General features: G+C 35.2%; 1 long non-coding RNA gene across 1 annotated transcript in view; it reads left to right on the top strand.

Annotated features, from left to right (window-relative positions):
* Nucleotides 1–21204, top strand: part of LOC129138189 (uncharacterized) — a 135427-nt gene extending 114223 nt beyond the window's left edge. The window contains exons 4-5 of the long non-coding RNA XR_008541253.2: nucleotides 19430–19536; nucleotides 19682–21204. This is a non-coding gene — a long non-coding RNA (uncharacterized LOC129138189). The remainder of the gene's footprint in view (nucleotides 1–19429; nucleotides 19537–19681) is intronic.
* Nucleotides 21205–22398: the final 1194 nt, after the last annotated feature.

Below are 22398 nucleotides of genomic sequence, written 5' to 3'. Positions count from 1 at the left end.
CAGAATCACTTTTAATGCTTTATTCTTGTCAAAAGATATTTTCTCCAGTGTTCACTCAGAGACTGTTCTAGTCTCTATCTATTACCCAGTTTCAAAGCCACTTCCAGCATTTTCATTATTTATTATAGCAGCACCTCACTTCTGACACAATTTTTGCCTTAGTTTCTTCTGTGCTGCTATAACAGAGTACCATCAACTAGGTAATAAAGAACAAAAAATTATTTCTCACAGTTCCAGTGGCTGCAAAGTCCAAGATTAAAGATTCAGCATCTGGTGAGGGCTTTCTTGCTGCATCTTCACATGGCAGAAGGCAGAAGGGCAAAGGACCAAATCTATAGATTCATTGCAATCCCTGTCAAAATGCCAGTATCATTTTTTCACTGAATTAGACAAAATCAATTCTAAAATTTATATGAAACCAAAAGAGAGCCCAAATAATCAAAGAAATCCTAAGCAAAAAGAACATAGCTGGAGGCATCACATTACCTGGCTTCAAATTATACTACTACAAGGCTATAGTAACCAAAACAACAGGGTACTGGTGTAAAAATAGACACATAGATCGGCAGAACAGAATAGAAACCACAGAAATAAAGCCACATATCTACAGTCAACTGATCTTTTACCAAGATGACAAAAACATACACTGAGGAAAGGGCATCCTTGTCAATAAATGGCGCTGGAAAAATTGAATTGCCATATGCAGAAGAATGAAACTGGACCCATATCTCTCACCATATACTAAAATTAACACACAATGGATTAAAGACTTAAATGTAAGTTCTAAAACCATAAAAATACTAGATAAAACCAGCAAAAACTCTTTTGGATATTGGTCTAGGCAAGTAAGACTAAGACCTCAAAAACACAAGGAACAAAAACAAAAATAGACAAATGGAACTGAAAAAGCTTCTGCTCAGCAAGAGAAATACTTAACAGAGTGAACATACAACCTGCAGAATAGAAGGAAATATTTGCAAAGTATGCGTCTGACAGGTACTGATATCTAGAATTTACAAGAAACTCAAACAACTCAACAACTACAACAAAAATAACCCCATTAAAAAGTGGACAAAGGACATGATAGACAGTTTTTAAAAGAAGACATACAAATGGCCAACAGGCATCTGAAAAAATGCTCAACATCACTACTCATAAGAGAAATGCAAATTAAAACCACCATGAGATATCATCTTACACCAGTCAGAATGGCTATTATTAAAAATTCAAAAAATAACAGATGTTGGCAAGGATGCAGAGAAAAGGGAATACATTTGCTATTGGTGGGAATGTAAATTAGTACAACCTCTATGGAAAACAGTATGGAGATTTCTCCAAGAACTAAAAATGGAGTTAGTATTCAATCCAGCAATCCCACTACGGGATATTTACCCGGAGAAAAAGAAATTGTTGAGTAAAAAAGATATCTGCACTCATAAGTTTATTGCAGTACTAACCACAACTGCAAAGATATGGAATCAACCTTAGTGTCCATCAATGGATGATTGGATAAAGAAAATGTGGTGTGTGTGTATATATACACATATATACACACATACATACACAACATATATATATATATATACACACATACATACACAACGGCATACTAGTCAGTAATAAAAAAGAATGAAATCATGTCTTTTGCAGCAACATGGATGGAATTGGAGGCTGTTACCTTAAGTGAAACGACTCAGAAATAGAAAGTCAAATACTACATGTTTTCACTTATAGGTGGGAGCTAAATAATGTGGACACATGGATGTAGAGTGTGGAATAATAGACACTGGAGAGTCAGAAGGGTGGGAGATTAGGTGAAGGGTGAGGGATGAGAGATTACTGATAGGGTACAAGGTATGCCGTTTGGGTGATAATTGTGCTAAAAGCCCAAACTTCACCACTATGCAATGTATCCACATAACAAGATTGCTCTTGTACCAATTAAATGTTTACAACTTATTTTTTAAAAAAAAAAAGAATAGCAAAAGAGAACTAAGTCTTTCAATGAAGACCTTTCATAAAGGCACCTAATCCCATCCACAAGGGAGGAGGCTTCATGGTTTAGTTAAGTTTCAAAAGACCCAGCCTGTTGATACTGTTGCATTTACCAACACCTGAATTTTGAAGGAGACATATTCAAATCATAATAGTCAGATGTGTCATTCATGGAAAGCTGGATTCCTTCTAACCTCAGCAGATTAGTTAACACATGAAGGCAGCTTGAAAGAACCATTAGAGTGGCACAGATTCAAAAGCAAATGTCCTCTTTTTTAGCCTGTTTTGTTAAGCTTGCAGAACTGGGCTGTAGTCATGGGTCTGTAAGACCTGCTACATAACCCTGCCTGAATCACTTAGTCTTTTTGGTCCACGAAGTCCATATGTATAAAATTAAAGTGTTGTATTTGCCCCTTATATCACTTCAGGTGGAATATTCTGATCATTTCCTCTAAATGCTTCATTGTATGCGCTTTCCCAGGCAGCTTCTTTATTTGTCATTGCTGTTTTTCTTAAAACATTATGAAATCATTGCTTCTAAAGCAAAAGAAGGAATGAGATCCCTGATACAGGATGTTGAATTACAGGCAACTTTATCATAGTTGCATCCTACCTTCATTTGCACCTAAATCTGATGTTATAGTGAATGATGGAGTAAAGCAACCCCAGGATGGGGCCCTTCCCTATCTGTGACTATTTAGATTTGGTTTGGAGCCTCCTGTAAGGTATAGATGACAGCCAACCCTTCTTATAGTTTATTAAATCTACACAACACTGATTTTTAAAAATATGATTGTTAAAGGACTTTTCCATTGAAATCCATTATAATTTTTTACAACAGGAGCAATGCAGCATGAGAGCTACATTTGTGTGGGTAACTGAATGAGTAAGGTATAGATCACAGCCTATCCTTCTTATAGTTTATCAAATATATACAACATTGATTTTAAAAAATATGATTGTTAAATGACTTTTCCATTGAAATTCATTATATTTTTTATGACAGGAACAATGCAGCTCTCACAAATGAGAGCTACATTTGTGTGGGTAACTGTATGAAATGAACTTACTTATCCCACCTTATTCCTAAGACTAAGAAAGCAAAACTAATTCCTTCCATTGATCACCAGGATGCCCATGAAAATTGGAAACCTCAAATGATCTTTGGTAACTATTCTGCCTTTCTCTAAATAAACAGCCTTCCCAGTAGCCCAAAGGCCCTAGGTTTTATAGAGCATTTGAAGACTCAAGTTAACACTTGTGGGTATGTCTTACTTTGTTTGTCATTATTCTTATAGTGAGAGTTATGCAGTGATAATTTGGAGGGCAGAGGCAGCTTATAAACAATGGTTTAGGGCCTTTTTCATGTTTGTGGACCTGTTTTCATTGACCAAAGAAGATTATCTCTGGAGTTGAACCAGATGAGTTTAAATCCTTATTTTTTCATCCCGCTATGAGATCAGGTTTTTAAACTCTCTGATTATTTTGGGATTTTTACCTACAATTTTTAATAAGCATTATGGAAAGAGAGATGTATGTATGGTGTAGTGCCTCAAGCATAATGTCAGCTCATGAAAGACATTTAATATTCATTGTTGCTTTCTTGTTCCTCTCAGAAAGTGGATACCAGAAAACTCCCTAGCACATATTTTCTTTGCATAAAATACATAGTAAGGGGTATATCCTCCAAAAATTAGAGTAATATAGAGAGGACAAGAGGGCAATTGAATGTGATGACCAAAAAGTTACCATTGTGTGAAGTTCATTTTGGCAGTAGAATTTTGGAGCTTACTTTATTTTGTTTATTTTTCAATTTTATCTTTAATTTATTTAAATAAACCTACTGTCACTAATTTTTTGCAACAAGATGACCAGATATATGAAACTTGAACTTGAGATTCCTAGAAGATAATCATGCTGATGTCTTTGAAAACTGTGATTTTTAAAAAATCTTTTTAAAGATGTATTTTCTTGATTTTTTTCTTAAAAAGAATTGTATTCAATGAACTCCTATGAGTTGTGTGTCAAAAGTACTACATAAGAGCAGTGACATGTCCCATTAATATTTTTATCTTCATTTTCTTTTCATACATAAGCACTTTTCTCCTGAATACTATCATTTGTGTAGCTTGTATGTGCTACTTTAAATACTGTAATGCTATTCAGCTAACATTGGCAGGGGTAAACTTCTGACCTAACTATAGGTTTTTTTAATCAAAATATATTTTCAAACTTTGTTAAGTGCTTCTTGGTGGTAAATGTGTCAGGCAAGTGAGTCTTAGTCTCAGCTGACCTTGGGGCTCTGTGGCAGTCTTTGAAAGACTGTAAAGCAAGTCCTCACATCTCCAAATAGCTTTGAGGCAATACTCGTAGGCACACAGACCAAATGGATTGTGTAGCATTTAAGAGATCCAAGACACCAACTACAACATTTTATAGATAAGAGCTTAGAGGCCTATTATATGTTGATAACATAGCTTATTAGTGGCAACAATCTTGGGTCCAAATCCAGCAGTTTCCATTTGAGAGTTGCAGTAGTTTCAGAAAGTTACTGAACCTCTTTAAAACACACTTTTTCAAAGAATAAGGTCATTGCTCAAAGTCAAATGGTATAGTTATTATCTCTGTTGTACAGTGCAGAAAATAAAGTTGTATTGTAAAATTTGTCCTACCTTCGTACCCTACCATTCTTGACGCCAAAACAGACACGGATGCCTTCCAATGTAATGAATATTGGTATGTTCATCATAGTATTTGTTCACAGTTCTTACTTATTTCCCACTCTGTGGGTGATATGTACTTCCTCACTTCATTGTCTTGGGGGCACATGACTTGCCGTAACCAATGAAATGTCAGTTCTGAATGGAAGTTAAATACCTTAAATACTAGATACTATGTCTGACTTGAGAGTTCAAGCCAGATGGGGTGATAACAAAAATATATCCAAATCTAAGAGAGTATTTTCATTTGATAAGGACAAAGGTTAGTATAATTTCAAGTCTGGTGCTAATCTGCGTAAATACTATCCTTATTGAAAGTTGAAAGTGTGTTGCACGTTATTGTAACCACCCAATGGGTTCTCCTTCCCTGCTGCCTAGACAGAGCAGATTGATCAGGTCAGGGGAATTGCAATAAAGAGTTTAATTCATGCAGAAACAGCTGCACAGGAGACTGGAGTTGTATTATTACTCAAATAGGTGTTTCTGAAAACTCGGGGATGAAAGTTTTTGAGGATAATTTGATGGGTAGGGGGTCAGAAAGTGTGAAGTGTTGATTGGTCAGGTTGAAGATGAAATCATAGGGAGTTGAAGCTGTCCTCTTGTGCTGAGTCAGTTCCTGGTGGGGGCCATAAGACCAGATGAGTCAGTTTACGGATCTGAGTTATGCCAACTGATCAATTGAATGCAGAGTCTGCAAAATATCCCAAGCTCTAATCTCAGGTTTTACAATAGAGATGTTATCCCAAGGAGCAATTTGGGGAGGTTCAGAATCTTGTGGCCTCCAATTGTGTGACTCCTAAACTACAATTTTTAATCTCATAGCTAATTTGTTAGTCCCATGTAGGCAGTCTAGTCCCCAGGCAGGAAGGGGGTTTGTTTTGGGAAAAGGCTGTTATTGTCTTTATTTCAAAGTTAAATGATAAACTAAGTTCCTCTCAAAGTTAGTTTGGTCTATATCCAGTAATGAACATGGACAGCTTGGAGGTTAGAAGCAAGAGGAAGATGGATAGTTCAAATCTCTTTCACTATCATAATTGTTTTAGTTATAATTTTTGCAAAGACAGTTTCATTATCAGCAGTAAGAAAATTATTTTGAAGTCAAGCTTCCATAGCAGCCACTTAACAACACTTTAATGTTCATTTATTTCTGGTGAAATAACAGACCACAACAATGACCACATCTCTCCCAAAAAGTGTGAACTGCTGCGCCCATGACTTGTGGTCCATGAACTGACCAGATCTGTGCTCTGCAAATCAAAGTTGAATCTAATCAGAGGCAATTCTGGGTGCTTACATTTATGCAGTAAAAACAAACAAAAAACTCCTTTGAAATCATTAAAGGGATGATTACTTTTATGTTTACTGCTAAAAATTTAGAAAATATAGAATACCTCAGGAAATAGTGAAATAAATATATATGTACAATATCCAGATTTAACAAATATTTAGTCACTTTTCATGTATTTTAAATAAAGGAATGAGGGCATTAAAGGTAAAGTTTCTACTTTTCCCTCCCCCATCTTATTCTCTGAGGCAACCATTATGGTGAGTTTGGTGTACATGTTTCCAGTCCATGTTTTTATAATTTTCCTTGATAAATTCATAATTTATTCATAAATAACACGTGGTCTTACTTTGCATTTTAACATTTACATAGATGTTATCATACTCTATATATCATTTTGTGACTACATATTTCAATGTCAATATTCTTTTGAAATTTCAGGTTATTGCAAATATATATAATCATATATGTATATAAATAAATGCATATATTTTATTTATTTTAAATATTGTATATTGCATTACATACTTTTAACATATCTTTATTCATTTCCCTTTTGATGAACATTTGCCTTCCAATATTTTACTGCTACATAAAATGTTACACTAAGAATAAAGCAATAAACACCTGAAACTAATGTGTAAAGAAGCTAATGAGTAAACACATGAAAGTAATGTGTTTTTTTTACCATTTTTGATATTGTGTGAAATCCAATTTACTTTTCTTCTTTATAGTTATACTCTAAAGTACCTTACATTTTCTTAAAAACAAAACATAATACAGTACAAACTAGGAAAATGATGTCTCTGAATGAACCAACTGGGAAAAGAGTGGCAGGCCATTAGCATTTGAAGAGAAAATATGATATTTTTCAGAATGAGATCAGAAAAGTTGTGTGTCTGTGGGGGGGAAATGAGCTACAACTGCGGTAGAGGATGTTCTCATGCAAGCATTTTAATTACTTCATCCCAGCTAACTGTAACTAACCTCAACACTGTGTGTTTTCTTAACAATTCTACTTCAAAAAGTCAATGTTTCAGTAAGACCAAAAAGGAAATATTCCCCCAATTTTCTTAAAGTGTAGATATTTCCAAAACGATGTCTTAAAATATTCTTCTCTTTGTTACATAACCACCAGTTAACATTTCCTGACTTGACTACCAATAAAATGATTTATCCCATGGGGGCATTTGGCTTAAATTTTTTTTCTTCTTCTTCTATCCTTTTTCTTAAAATTGCCTCAAACATTTGATTTCACATTACTCTATTGCAAGTTTACTACCTAAAGAAAACTGAAAATATCTGGATATATCTTTCCATTAATTTAAAGTGTAAAATGTTTCATAAAAATTAAACAAGAATATACACTATCCTAACATAAAAACCTCTCCTAATAGGGTGATATTTTAAGCATGTGGGTAGACGACTTTTATTTAGGTCTGTAAAGTAGGACAGGAAATGCTATGAATTGATACTTATGTAATCTTAGAGTACACATCAACTGAGTCTTCTGGTTAAATTTGCAATAGCTGCCTTCCTGGTTGAGGTAGAAGAGAAACGCTTCATGTTTTTCATTGATGAAATAGAAATATATTCAACTTTCTCCTCTACAATCCTCAAAAATTACTTTGCCGTTACTCCTATAAGAATAAACGTCTATTATAATTGGAGTTTTCTTATCTTTTAAGTCCCAATTTTAAATAGTTTTGCCAAGGGAGAGAAGAAGGCAGAAGAGAAAAGATGATTCTGTAAATTTTTAAAACAATAATATACCTGAACGAGTTTTTTCTTTTCCCTAAATTTTTAACCAGCATTATATAGGACTTATCCCATGCCAGACACTGTTTAAAGCACTTTACAAATATAATGAAATTTAACCCTTATAATATCTCTATGACATCCTCATTTAAAGAATAAGCAAGTTGAGGCGCAGAGAAATAAATTAACTTCCTCAGGATCACACAGATAGTAAGTGGTAGAGCTGGAATTTTAACCTAGGTAGCCCACATTCACCATCCGTAGACAATGCTGGTTAACAACATACCTAAACAGCTGTGGGGATCACAATTCTTACTAAAGATGAGAAAACCGGCCAAGTGCAGTGACTCAAGCCTGTAATCTCAACAATTTGGGAGGCCAAGGCAGCAGGATCACTTGAGCCCAGTAGTTTGAGACCAGCCTGGGCAACATAGCTAGACCTTGTCTCTACAAAAAATAATGATAAATAAATAATTAGCCGGACTTGGTGGTGCACGCCTGTAGTTCCACCTACTCAGGTGGCTGAGGGAAGAGGATTGCTTGAGCCTGGGACGCTGAGGCTACAGTGAGCTATGATCATGGCATGCACTCCAATCTGGGTGATAGAGTGAAATGCTGTCTCAAAAAAAAAGAAAGAAAGAAAGAAAGAAAAGACATACATTGGTGAAGATGTGCCAGATTTAGATAGGAAGCTGAGAAACTTAATTTTCACAAATAAGAAAAGGTAGAATGAAAGGAAATATTCAAAAAAATTTTTTAAGAATAATTTTGCTTAAGTCTAAGTTAGCAGTTCCTAGGTATTAGGGTCATTATTAAGGCTGGTAAAATTCGTTTCTATTAGGTTTGAATGTGACCATTCCTAGAGGTAAGAGGTGAATAAGATCGTTTATTAATACTAATTATAACCTGAGGGGTTTTAAAATAAGTGCCAACTTGTTGTGTTTAAGTATTGGCCTGGGATCCTACTTTCCCTAAAGTTTGCATCTACCAAGACACTTGGGTCTCAAATATTACTCTAAATATTTCCCATATTTTCCTTAAATATTTTTATTCTGATCAAATATGCATATGTATGTGTGAATGTATGTATGTATATATAGCTTTTTTAAAAGGACCAGACTTAGTTTTATTATCTTGCCCTCAACGTTGTATTCCTGAATTAAACTCTCTTAGACTCACTTAATCCTAGACTCCTATCAACTAAGTTTTCTTTGTTTTTGCTAAATATCTTTATTTTCATGAAATTATACACACACACACACACACACACACACACACAGAGGGAGATAACACATGTGAATAATTTGTTGATGGGTTTCATTTCTCAATATGACAGTTCTGGACAGAATAATATGGTTCTCAAGATCCAACTGCATTTGCAGCAATGTTGGTATATTGTAAAATAATTGAACTGCAATTGGTGATGCTAGTTTTGTCTATCTTTGTAATCATACATTCGGGCTGTATCATGTCTGGTTAAACTGCAAGCTGTTGGCCGGTGACTGGATGGGTTTTGCTGTATCAGGAGGCAATTTGTCATAGACATGCCTACCAGTTGAACAAAATAAATAAATAAATAAATAATACTTTGTGTAATTCTGGGGTTAAAAATGGATTAAATATTTCCACCTAATATTGTAAAATTTATTAACTAAATAAATGGAGATCATTGTTTAAGGTTAATTTTAAGGGCTAATACACTTTTTTTTTGTTCTAAATATTTCCAAATGAATGGGGTATTTATTACCTAGACATATTTTAATGGTGGCATATTTCATCAGATTTGTTTAAAACGGGCCCTTATGCCAGATAGTAGAAGAATATATTCTGAATGATTTCAATTTTTTTTCAATTTTTTTGAGATTTGCTTTATGGTCCAGAATATGCTCTATCTTCGTAAATGTCCCATTTATACTTAAAAAGAGTGTGTGGCTTCTTGTGGTTGAGTGGAGTGTTCTTTAAATATTTGGATACAGTAGTTGAAAAGGTTCATATATGCAATATCCTTATAGATTTTCTATACACTTCTTTCTGATAATCACTAATATTTGTTTCATTTTCCTTTTGATTCTGTCAATTTTTGATTCATGCATTTTGCAGCTTTGCAACTTAGGGACATTATATATTCTTGATGAATTGAACCTTTTGTCATTATGAAATGTTCCTTTTATCTCTGATAATATTCCCTGCCCTGAAGTATATTTTGTCTTTTATTAATATAGCCACTCCAGCTTTCTTATGATTACTCTTTTTATGGTATTTTTTTCATCTTTGTAACCTACTTATGTCATTTTAATTTGAGCGGTTTTATTGTACACAGCAAGTGCGTTTTTCTTTTTTATTCAGTCTGAAAATCTCTCTTTTATTTTTATTTATTTTTTATTACACTTTAAGTTCTAGGGTACATGTGCAACCTGCAGGTTCGTTACATATGTATACATGTGCCATGTTGGTGTGCTGCACCCATTAACTCGTCATTTACATTAAGTACATCTCCTAATGCTATCCCTTCCCCCTCCTCCCACCCCATGACAGACCCCAGTGTGTGATGTTCCCCACCCTGTGTCCAAGTGTTCTCATTGTTCAATTTGCACCTATGAGTGAGAACATGTGGAGTAAATCTCTGCCTTTTAAAGGGAAGGTTATGCCATCTGCATTCAATGTGATTATTGATGTAAATGTGCTTAAATCTATCTTCTTGGTTTTACCTTTCAATTGTCCACAAATTTGTTTCTCTTTTCTTTTCATCCTGCTTTATTTTAGCCAACGAGTAAGTTTCATACTTCATTTTGTCTCCACCACTGGCTTATTCGCTGTGTATCTTTGCTACATTTTTGAGTAGTCATTGTCTAGGGTGGTAATTTGCATTTTTATTTGCAGTGTTCCTTCAAATAATATCGCATCCCTTCAAGTGAAATTCAATAACCTTATAAATGATATACTCCCATATCTTTTCTCCTGTTCTTTGTGTGTGACTTTCCATACATTTTATTTTTACATATGTGGCAAACTCTACACCGGATTTTGATTACTGTTCTTTAAATTAGTGGTCTGCCTTTTTTTCCCTAAAAGGCCAGATAGTAAACATTTTAGGCTGTGCAGACCATTCTGTCTCTGTCAAAACTGTTGAATTCTGCCACTGTAGTGTGAAAGTAGTCATAGATAATATGTAAATAAATAGGTGTGCCGGTGTGCCAGTTAAATTTTATTTACAAAAGGAGGAAGGGGGCCATATCCTATAGGAGACAGTTTGCTGACCCTTGCTTAAATTAATTATTTAATCAATTATCTTCTGTTGACACTAAAACAAAAGTAAACAACAACAAAAAACCCTCAAAAACATATTCACCACTTTTGGCTCTTTTTATTTCTTTGAGTGAGTCTGAGTTTCAATGTGACATAATTTTTCTTCTGCATGAAGAATTTCTTATGCCATCTTTTCTGGAAAACAGTCAATAAACAAAACTCATCAGAATACAAACAAATGACAAGTTTTCAGCATTCTAATGTTGAAAATATTTTTATTTTATTTTAGTTTTTGAAAGATACATTCGGGGGTAAGGATATTTTTATGTAGTATAAGAGCATTTTTTTTTCTTTCAATACTTCAAATATTCCTTTGATTTTTGTTTTGTATTGTTTCTGGCAAAAAGTCTGTGGAAATTCTAATCTTTGTTTCCCTGTAAGTAACATGCCTTCCCTCCTCACTCATGTTCCCTTTCCTCTGGCTGCTTGTAAGATTTCCTCTTTATCACTGGATTTCAAAAATTTGATGATGATATTCCTTGATGTTGTTTATCCTTCTTAATTTATTGTACTTGTTGGGTTTTTGAGTTTACAATTTTTATCAAATTAAGAAAATTGTATGGCCAGGCATGGTGGCTCACACCTGTAATCCCAACACTTTGGGAGGCTAAGGTGGAAGGATTACTTGAGCCCAGGAGTTCCAGAGCAAACTGGACAATTTAGTGAGACACATATCCCTATAGGAAATTTTTTTAAAAAACAGCTGGGCATGTAGGTGCATGCCTGTCATCCCAGCTACTTGGGTGGCTGAGGAGGGTAGATCCAAGCTCCAGGAGTTTGAGGCTGCAGTGAGCTATGGTTGTGCCACTGTACTCCAGCCTGGGCCACAGAGCAAGACCCTGTCCCTTTAAAAAAAAAATTGCTTGGGACTTTTTTTTTTTTCCAAATTTTTTTCTGCCTGTTCCCGCTCTCTTCTTCAGTGATTCCATAATAGACTGAGTAATGCACCTCCCCATTCCCTAATCCCTGGAACCTGTAAATATGTTGCTTTAAATGGTAAAGTGAACTTTTCAGATGTGGTTAGCTTAAGGATTTTAATATGGGACAGTTATCCTGGATTATCTGGGCAAGTCCAGCATAATCACAAGGATCGCTATAAGAGGGAGACAGGAGGATGAGAGTGAGAAGGTGATGTCATGACCAAAGCAGAAGTTGGAGTGATACACTTTAAAAATGGAAGAAGAGGTCAGAAGCCCAGAAATGCAAGTGACCTCTAGATGGAAAAGGCCAAGAAGTCGACTCCTTTCTAGAATGTGCAGAAGTCATGCAGCTCTGCCAATTCTTTGATTTTAGCCCAAAAGACTCATTCCTGATTTCTGACCTCCAGAACTCTTTAATGTTACTTTTATTACAATCTCTTACAGCAGCAGTAGGAAACTAATACAGGCTCCAATTTTAGGTATGTTAGACTGCTTGATATTGTCTCATAGGTAACTGGCTCTTTTCATTTTTTGGCAGTCTTTTAAATTCTGTGTTTTATATTAAATGTCTTCTTTGGCTATGTCTCAACATTCTCTTATCTTTTCTTTTGCAATGTCTAATCATCTGGCAAGCCCATCTCATTATTTTTAACAAAAAATATATGTATGCTTATTGTTTTTCTCCAGAAGTTTTATTTGATTTGTTTTTATATCTTGCTTCTTTCTTTGATAGAAAAACATAAATATCAAGTTCTGTTTTGATATAAAAACCTATCAAAACATAACTTGATATTTATGTTTTTCTTTAAATCTTTGAGCTTATTTATAGGTCTTTAAAACTCCCTCTCTCTTATACTATTATCTTTATTTTTACTATTTCTATTGGCAGATTTTTTTTTCTTCTGGTTATGTGTCATAATTTCCTGATTCTTTATATGTCTCACTGTGTTTGATTACATTGATATTGGTAATTTGATGATAAATTTGATGGTAATTTGATTGGTAAATTCAATGCTTTTGAGAGTCCAGATTTTGTTATTTACCTTTAAAAAATGTTGAACTTTGTTTGGACAGTAGTTAAGTAACTTACAAATCAGTTCAATCACTTCCATGCTGGTTTTTAAGATTTGTTAGGACATGTCTGTACTATTTTTTATCATAGGGCTACTTGAGTCTTAACTACTGAAGTTAACTCTTCTATGCTTCCTACAACATGTTTGATGTATTCATTGAAATAACTGCATTCTTCTAGATAAAACTTTAACGTCTTCCAGCCCTGTTTACACTTTTGTAATTGTTCAAGTTAAATCATCCTGATAATTATTTGCCAAGCATCAGGAAATACCATTCTATTCATGTGGGTCTTAGTACTTAGAAACAGGCTCAAAGGAACCCCTATGCTGATATCTGGAACTCACTCTCTCTGTGCAGCTCCTTGCTCTATGGTATTTTGTCCCACAAAATCAAACTGTCCCCATCTCTCCAGACCTGATCTCTTTTTTCTCATCTCAATGGGATCTTCTAGCTCTGCTTGTGGCCTACCTTGCTGTGTCACAGTCTGTGGTACGGGTCGAGGCGAAAAGCTGGTAGATTTTAGAGCTCATCTCATTTGTTTTACCTTCTGTTATATATCACAGTCATGCACAGATAGTTGTTCAATGTCTGAAAGGCACTCCTTTACATATATTTTTTAATCTTCTGGTTGTTTCCACTGGGCGGGCAAGTTCAGATTCAGTTACTCTAACATGGCAAGTAGTGGAGATCTCTGTATTCTAACCAGTGATTTTTATTTCAGGTCCTTTCCAGAAGGATTTGGATTAACCATAAATTGTGTCATAATTACCTAATTTTTTAATGTTTCCATATTCCAAAGTCAATGTGAATTTTATAAGCAATATGCCTACATTTTTTCTTAAACCTTGATGAGGAATTTCATTTCTTGGCTCAAAAATTGTTAGTAAGTATTTATAAATTTGACAATCAAAACAATTGAAAATGAAAAAAATGCAAATATATGGTCTTTTATGCCTTGTTATCAGCAAGAAGCTCAACCTTGGGGAATATCTTTAAAAGAGGGGGAAGAATAAACCTTTTGGCAATGTTATGCAAATACATGGCCACTTAATGAAATTTTAAATTCATTTTTTAAAATGTGGTTTTTGCCAAAGGCTGGTTAATTCTTCCCTAACCTTCTTCTTCCTCTTTTGGTAAAAAGTAGTTTAAATATGGCATTCCTATCCCACTGTTCCATATAAATAAGTTTCTTTTGAGGCCCATATTAGCTCTGTATGAGCATCACATACTTATTTTTTTAGTCACTCAATGCTTTGTTGGTTGATCTGGGTCCCAATTTTCTTCATGACCTGTAAAATTGTCTTTTCCAACTTCTTGGCAGCAGCCTCTTACAGCCTTGATGATGTTTCATGTGGCCTGCCCCTTTTCTTGGCTAAGCTCAGATCATATGTCCATCATCGGAAGTGTACACAATGTGGTCTAACCACGAAAGAGACTTCCAAGACAAAATCATAAATAGAGATGCTTTACTTTAGAAAGCCAAAATATCTGTACCATCTGTGAATACAGAATTTGCCAAAGAAAAATAAGTGGGAAATATATGGTTTTCCTTTTGAACTTCCATATTAAAATGGGTTCAGTGTTGAGGTTATTTAGCCATAAAATATATTTTTAAAAATAGTGTTAATTATTGTTATGCTGGCTCTCCATACACTATTTTCTTCTGTCATCATAACACAAACAATTCTGTGGTTTCATTTTTTCTTACAATATCAAAAAATTCTTAAAGCATCTTCTGAGCAAAGAACAGAAATAATAATAGTTGTTAGTGTGATGGTCATTTACTGTGCTATGTCATTTATATATTGCTTTATTTTATGGTAGGAATGTTAGGGAGTTGATAATATAATTATGTAATTACTAGCACAAACCATTAGTGCCAAAGATGAACTATAAAAAATTAATTAGCCTTTTAAAAATTATGGCTTACAGTATTACACACTGGTTGGATGAAGTCAAGAAGTGCTTGAAGTAATCTGAAACAGTGACAGAGAGGGCTAGCAGAAGGAATAATTCTACCTAGAAATTCTACCATAGCTATTCATATCTGACTAATGGCACATGATTAGGTAGCTTGGAAAATCTTGATCTTTTTAGCTGTCAGGTATTTTAAATATTTTTAAAGTTAAAAATATTTTTAATTAAAATAAACAGGTGAAATGGCCAAAACATTTAAAAATGTGTAGAATAATCTTCAATTCCTTGTCATAAAGAAAAATGTAAATAAGCTGCTGCTTAGAAAATAAAATCTCTCCTGGTGGTTTTTGACTTATAAATTAAAAGTTTGGTTGGTGTACTATATCTCATTTAAAATTTAGTTTAATTGTTTCATTAGATAAAAATTTAGACAATATAAAATGACATGAAAAATAATTATTTCTCTAGTCATTACTGCTAGCTGCTATAACAAACAATCTTTAGATTATGATGCGGAACATAATAAATGCTATTTCTTTCTGTATCATAGTCTAACATAGGACATGTAGCTTTTCTGGCTGGCCTTTCTCCAAGTGCTAATTTAGGGATCTAATTAGCGAGCGAATGCAGCTTTCATTGTTATCCGTGCTCTTTCCTTGACCGCCTTAGAATCCAGTGCAGACTCCCTGCGTTCAGTAGAATCAATGAGCAAAAGGAGGGGAGATGTGGAAAGAAGGCACTCTGGTTTCTTAATCGCTTCAATCTGAAACAGACACACTTAGCTTCTTCTCATACATCGTTGGCCAGAACTTGTCATATAATACAAATCTATTTCATAACTGAAGAAAGAAAGGGAATGTATGTGAAAGAAGTTGAAACAGCATCTAAGAAATCTCTGGTATCTTCCTCCTCCTCAATTCCTCAGTCCTTAATGCCCACATGTCTCCCTTTTAGAAGGAAATGTGTATTTGTGTATATGTGTGTATTCATATTTATCTTTTCTTTAAACCAAAGTAGTGCCCTAGGCCGGGCACAGGACTCCCCCTGTAACTCCAGCACTTTGGGAGGCTGAGGCAGGTGGATCACTTGAGACCAACATGACAAAACCCCGTTTCTACTAAAAATATAAAACTCATCCGCGTGTGGTGGCACACGCCTGTAATCCCAAGAATCACTTGAACCCAGGAAGCGGAGATTGCAGTGAGCCGAGATCGCGCCACTGCACTCCAGCCTGGGAGACAGAATGAGATTCTGTCTCAAAAAAAAAAAAAAGGAGTAGGACTACCCGAATACATTCTTTCTATTACAATTTCCTTTATCATTTAATTAATCATATTAATATATTGATCAGTCTTTATATAGACAAATATACATACATGTTATATAAATATATTTCTCTTTCTCATTCTTTTTAATGGCCATATAGTATTACATTGTAGAAATATGGCATATTTAACTATTTCACTATCAGTAATCATTTAGGTTAATTTAACCATTAACTAACAATTTAAAATATTAATAAATAACACTTTGTAAGCAGTTAATGCGTGCCATGTAATGAACTAAGTGCTTCTCATTAATTATTTTGTTTAATCTTTAATTCTGTGATGAATTAATATTATCCCCATTTTACGGTAGATGAGACTGAAGTTTAAAGATTCTTAGTAACCCCATTCAATAAATCAGAGAAAGTAGGTGGTAAAATTGCTATTTAAACCCAAAAGTGTTATTCAAAGTCATCAATCATGAGTGCCGACCACAGTGACTCTCAAGCTATACATACATAATAGGTTTCAGTTTTATAATTAGCTATTATAAAATGAGTCTATGGTTTCCTTTTATATTCAAATTGTTGAATATAAAATATACTCATGGGGCAAGAGGCCCCATGAGTATATTTATGGGAAAAAACTCTACATCAAGGTGTTGTCTGCTACCCACATTTCCTCTTCTCTAACCAGCTGCATCTGAAAATTTTTCTGTATTTGCATCTCCTCACATGGACTGTGTAACAAATCCTTAGTCTCTATCTTCCACGAAGCCACTTGCTGCCTTTTTTGCTGATTTCTCATGGGCGAGAATTAGGTTGAATCAATACCTAGCTGCAAGGGGGTCTGACTGAGTCACTAAAAGTGAGTATTCCATTTCATGACATGAACATCTAGTTGCAAGGTTGTCTAGAAAATGGAGTATTAAACATTGCCTTCTAGCTTAAGTGGTCTAGCAACATAATTCTTATTAAAGAGCTATATACAGAAATTTCTTAATCACAGCAGTGTTTGTCCTCTAAGATCCTGTCTCCATTTTCAGAAAGAAAGTGCTTCTCTTCAAATGTGCTACAGCAATATTAAGAGCTTGTGAGGCACACAGTGAAGAGAAAGTCTCTAGTAATTTTTCTGATCTCTTCTCATGATAGGTGGGATTTTAATGGCTCAAAGTTTCTAAAATTATTCTTCTCCCAGTGTTAAAAATGCATAATAACCAAATAATTGATTTTTATTTTTATTATTTGATGATTAGCTGACCAGAAAAGTATTCTTTTTAGAAAAAAAAAATTGAAATAAACAAAAGTCCTGAAATCTATTATCACTCCTGTAGCTGAAAGAAAGGGAAATAATAAGAATTAGCAGAGTCAAGGAGTATGTGGAACTCACAAGGAAAGACTGAGAGTCAGGAGCAGAGGTTGCAGCTACTGCTGGAAATGCATTGTTAACAATGGGAGAAAGAGAAAGAGAAATTACAAGCAAGTACCTGACACTGGCCAAATTCAACTGCAAGCCTGAGAGCAAAGGAGCCCAGATGGCAAACTCTGCACTCATGACAGAGTTCATCAGCAGAGGGTGGAGAATGGATCTTGGGGAAGAGAGAAATCAAGAATAACCATCACATACGAGAAAGTCTTTTGAGGTACAGGGCACTTCTGATTTCTCCTCAAATATCAATAGATAGAGGCAACTTCACTTAACGCAGGATCAAAGAGGTTTTGATATTTTTGTAAGTGGACTTTATAGGACCAAAGCTCTGATTTAATTGGATTCTTTTCAGTGTTGAATACTTGTGAAGTGGATCTGGTTGTATAATTTTAAAAATTAGAAAGGTTGTTCTTTTTTTTTTTTTTTAACCAATACGAGAAGTGCTTAAAGGAGCTGATGGAGCTGAAAGCCAAGGCTCAAGAACTACATGAAGAATGCAGAAGCCTCAGGAACCGATGCGATCAACTGGAAGAAAGGGTATCAGCGATGGAAGATGAAATGAATGAAATGAAGCGAGAAGGGAAGTTTAGAGAAAAAAGAATAAAAAGAAATGAACAAAACCTCCAAGAAATATGGGACTATGTGAAAAGACCAAATCTACGTCTGATTGGTGTACCTGGAAGGTTGTTCTAACTTTAAAATATCTTGTGGTAGATTGAAGGTGGTATAAAAACTTGCTGCTGTTCCTCCTGTTGAGAGGTGGAATGTATTTCCCTGCTTCCTTGAATCTACACTAGTGACTTCTTAGACCAATAAACATTGCAGAAATGACGTTTGGGGCTTCAGAGGCTCAGACATAGGAGGTCTTTGTGGCTTTCATGTGGGTCTCTGAGAATATTTGCTCTTGAGACAGTCCCCCTCCAATCACAACTGTTACACTTTGAGAAAATAAAGCCACATGTGCAGCCCATATATAGGTGGTCTAGTCAACCTGTTTAGCTATCAACAGCCCATGTCTACTCTCCACCATGTGGGCCAGCCATCTTGGACATCTAACCGGTAGAGTCTTCAGGTGACTACAGACACAGTTGCCATGTGACTGCAACTGCCTGGGAGGCCTCAAATAACAACTCTCCAGCTGAACCCTGTCAACCTGCAGAATCATGAAAAATAATTATGAATTATAGTTTTAAGCCACTAAGTTTCAAGTGGCTTTCACTCAGCAGTGAATAAGTGGCAAAATCTTCAAAGAAAGATTTGAATTCTGGAAAACCTGAGCAAAATATCCAATGATAATTTCTCCTATCACTGATACAGAGAAACAAATTTAGGATTTGTTTTCAAATAATATTTTTATCTGAAACTTAGAAAATCTTTTTAAATAATAAGCTCTCCAAACTAGAGCAATTCTTATTTTCAAACCATTCATAGCCTGGCCATTTTTCTTCTGAACTTTCTGATGAGATCTTCATGCAAATTATAGTCTTTTCCTGTCTTTTGCCTTCCAAAGATGGACTCGATGCTGCTTGCTGCTATACATGATTCATACATAACAACGGATACTCTAGAAGTGGGCAGTTTGACCATGTTTGGACCCATTCTCAACAGAGTCACTAATGCTCCATGTGTCTCCAACTTCAATATCCATATTATTTAGATGGGGATCTTGTGAAAATACAGATTCTAATTTGTATTTCTGGGGTAGTTCCTGAGAATCTATACTTCTAATATTTTCAAGTGATATCTATGTTGATGTTACAGGTCCACGTTAAGGAACATGGACTTAGAGGACATCACACTTGAAAAAAAGTAACTATATTCAAGAAGAAATTACTTTTACTCTTGGAGGAAAAGCAACTCACCAATAGGTAAATGATTGTTATGAGTCAGATTTTATTACATTCAATTGGCCATATTACCAGTAGCTGTTATAGCATCGCACGTTTACATGCTTCCTGAACTTGGCATATTCCTTAAATATCAAGACTTATCATATCTACCCTCTGTTTTCAGCTTCAGTTTGCTGTTAGAGATTGAAGATTACGTGAAGTTCAGAACACAGGTGTATTACATTTTGGCTGTCTTCCTGACTAGCATGCTCATACTCTTGAGTACCCACTGTTCTCCTACAGAGAGTTTATGAAAACAGGTAAGCTTGATATTTAACTAATGTTTATAAATTGCTTGATTTGCAGAAAAGCAGACTACTGTTTATTACATAAAACCTACATACATATATGTATAAGACCCTGATAATAGAGCTAACATGGTTTATGATTATAAATCAGTCTGGAGGGGTTGATAGCATTGATGGTCTGTTTAAGATATAAAGTAACCAAGTGAAAAATTAAAATTGAATCTACTGTTGTGGAATTTCATCTCAAATCGTATTATTTGTTCTTCCTGAATATCCGTCTCCCTTCTGCTCTGCCTAACCAAATTTCCATTTTAGTTTTCATCTGTCAGAATGGCAAACAGTTTTTAGAAGTTATGGTTTAAAAAATCTCAAAGAACTTGGCATTTTCAAATGTTGCTAATGGAAGTTCAAATAGGTTCAATATTTGGGGGCGAGGGACAGAATAGCAAGAATTATCAAATTTTTAAATAAATTTATGTTTTATTTCTAAGACTTTAAGAAAACAATCATGGAGCTATATGAAGATTTATCAAGAATGGTCATAACCTAATTTAAAAGAGTCAAACACAAATAGAAAGAGGGAACTGCTTTAAAGAATTATGGTCCATCTATGTACAAAGAAATACCAAGAAGTTAATTTTTAGGATGCATAAAAAAGACTATCCAATGACCTTAATATATTGTCTTTTAGGAAATTAAAAAGTCAGTAAGCATATGAACTGATTGCTGCCTACATCTTAAAATTTCTAAACAAACTTCATAAAAAATACCAGAGTATATTCAACTATTCACAGAGCTAGTATTTAAAGCATGCAACTATGGATGATTTTCTTTCCTTCTTTGTCCTTTGTATATACTCTCCACCGTTTTTAATGAGTAGGCTTCTTTGATAATCATAATTAAAAATAATTTTAAGCAGCTTTGAAACACTAACATTAAAACATTTCTTCCATCTGATTTCTATTTTCCTTCTTTCCTTTCTTGGCAAATTTGCCCTGAAAAGAAAACCCAGTTTTATAATCCTATCCTTTGTATCTCTAATAACTTCTCTTCAGATATTGGGAATGTACTCACCTCAAGTCTTTCACTTTTACTTTAGTTGTTGTGTTTTTATTTGCTAAATTTGTATTATTATGATATCCATTTATCATTCATTAAATAAACATCTACTTGAGCACCTAGAGTGTGGCATGTGCTGTTCTTCATTCCAGATCTGTCATCACAGCTTTGTTTTCTTTTCTGTATTTGCCGAATGAATCATCTACTCTTATCTATCCATTTATTCAACAAATATTTTTAATAACACATACTTTGTGCTGTGCTCCATTCTAAGTTCTAGGGACACAGAAGCAGGTGAACTAGTGCAAACCTTGTTCTCATGAAACTCACATTGTAACAGGTGGAGAAAGATAAAAAATGCAACAAATAGGCCAGGCAGGGTGGCTCATCCCTGTAATCCCAGCACTTTGGGAGGCCAAGATTGGCGGATCACTTGAGGTCAGGAGTTTGAGACCAGCCTGACCAACATGGGTGAAACCTCATCTCTCCTAAAAGTACAAAACTTGGCCGGGTGTGGTGGCTTACGCCTGTAATTCTGGCACTTTGGGAGGCTGAAGCGGGTGGATCACCTGAGGTCAGGAGTTTGAACCAGCCTGGCCAACATGGTGAAGCCCCATCTCTGCTAATAATACAAAACATTAGCCGGGCGTGGTGGCAGACCCCTGTAATCCCAGCTACTAGGGAGGCTGAGGCAGGAGAATGGTGTGAACAGAGGAGGTGGAGCTTGCAGTGAGCAGATACTCCAGCCTGGGGGACAGAGCGAGATTCCGTCTCAAAACAAAAACAAAAACAAAAACAGAAAATTAGCTGGGCGTGGTGGCACAAGCCTGTAGTCCCAGTCTTAGTCAGGAGGCTGAGGCAGGAGAATGGCTTGAACTCTGGAGGCCGAGGTTGCAATGAGCAGAGATCGCGCCACTGAACTCCAGACTGGGTGACAGAGTAAGACTTCGTCAAAAAAAAAAAAGTACAAAAATTAGCCGGGCATGGTGGCACGCTCCTGTAGTCCCAACTACTCCAGAGGCTGCGGTATGAGAATTGCTTGAGCCCGGGAGGTGGAGGTTGCAGTGAGCCAAGATGGCGCCACTGCACTATGGCCTGGGCAACAGAGTAAGACTCTGTATCAAAAATAAATAAATAAACAAATGCAACAAATAATTAAATACATAGCATATCAGAATGACTTGAAGTGGGGCAGGGGAATCAATAGAACCAGGGGTGGGGCAAGATTACAATATAAAACAATACATCAAAGAAGGCCTCTTTGAGAAGACATGATTTGAGCAGACTTGAGGGAGCTGAGGGAAAGACATGCCAGAGGAAGAAAGAGTTCTTCGCGGGTGCTTATATTGTTATTTAAAATAATTCCTGTCAGCACCGCAAATTTCAGGTTTACCAAATAATTGGTCTATCATTTTTAAGTTTTGAATATTGGCTGACCAGAGGAGGATTATTTTGAGAAAAAAAAATCTTGAAATGGAAAAACAAACAAACAAACAAAAACACTCTGAAGAAGACATATTTCATCCTAACACAA

This window comes from Pan troglodytes, chromosome 21, assembly GCF_028858775.2.
Source record: "Pan troglodytes isolate AG18354 chromosome 21, NHGRI_mPanTro3-v2.0_pri, whole genome shotgun sequence".
NCBI classification, from domain to species: Eukaryota; Metazoa; Chordata; class Mammalia; order Primates; family Hominidae; genus Pan; species Pan troglodytes.
This window is presented reverse-complemented; position numbering and strand designations above follow the sequence as displayed.